Consider the following 1,219-nt stretch of genomic DNA (forward strand, 5'->3'; position numbering starts at 1 on the left):
AGCCGCCATGGGTGTTCTGAGCAGGGCAGAGGGTTTCCCACTTGTTTTAGCTTTATTTTATTAGAAATGTCCAGAATTTATGACCAGTCAAACCATGCTTCTTCTGATCCTTGATTGGGCTGCTTAGCTTTCCTGTCTTGATCAAACAGATGGGTTTGACTGCTAAAGCTGACAGCTCTCAAGTATTTTCTCTCTGGTCTCAAAATATTGGGTGAAAGTTTGACCTATAACATTAGTGTCAGAAGGGTTAGAGATCTCAGAGGATGTTTAGTCCCAAACTCCTTAGACTGGGAGGCCATACAGTAAATGTTGTACACTAACCCTTGAACTTTGGCCAGGTAGCCTTTTTTTTTTGTTTTCATATTAAGAAATGTATACATCAGAGCAGAATGCAAAATAGGTGGAATTTTATTTTATTTATTTATTTATTTAAATCCTCACCTGAGGATTTGTTTCCATTTATTTTCAGATAGACTTGGGATGGGGGGATATTGATGTGAGAGAGACACATGGACTGGTTGTCTCCTGCACAACCCCGACTAGAGCTGGGGACCGAACCGCAACTGAGGTATGTGCCCTTGACCGGAATCGAACCTGAGACTCTGTGGTCCACAGGTCGATGCTCCAAACGCTGAGCCAAACTGGCCAGGGCAAAAGAGGTGTAATTTCAAAGGTAAAACTTAAGTCTTCAAGAAGATTATCTTTGGGAGTGTCACTTGAAGCTGGGCCTTATGACTTTAGGAGACCCTTTTTTCCCTCTGTTCCTAGAAAGACCTGTTTGCATTTGATCATTCTATCACAGCTCAAATAAGAATCACGCCCTGGCCGGTTTGGCTCAGCGGTTAGAGTGTTGGCCTGCGGTCCAGAGAGACCGGGTTCGGTTCCCTCTAAGGGCATGTACCTCGGTTGCAATTTGTCCCTGGCCCTGGTTGGGTCGTGCGGGTGGCAGCCACTCAATGTGTCCCTTTCACATCGATGTTTCTGTCTCTCCCTCCCACTCTATCTGAACAAAAAAATGGAAAAATGTCCTTAGGTGAGGATAAAATTAAAATAAATTAAAAAAAAGAATCACGCCCTAGCCAGTTTGGCTCAACAGTTAGAGTGTTGGCCTACAGACTGAAGGGTCTCGGGTTTGATTTCCCCATCAAGGGCATGTACTTGGGTTGATTGCATGGTTCTATCCCCTGCCTCAGTCGGGTCGTGGTGATGGGGGTGGGGG

Source organism: Molossus molossus, unplaced genomic scaffold (assembly GCF_014108415.1).
Source record: "Molossus molossus isolate mMolMol1 unplaced genomic scaffold, mMolMol1.p scaffold_m16_p_6, whole genome shotgun sequence".
NCBI lineage: Eukaryota > Metazoa > Chordata > Mammalia > Chiroptera > Molossidae > Molossus > Molossus molossus.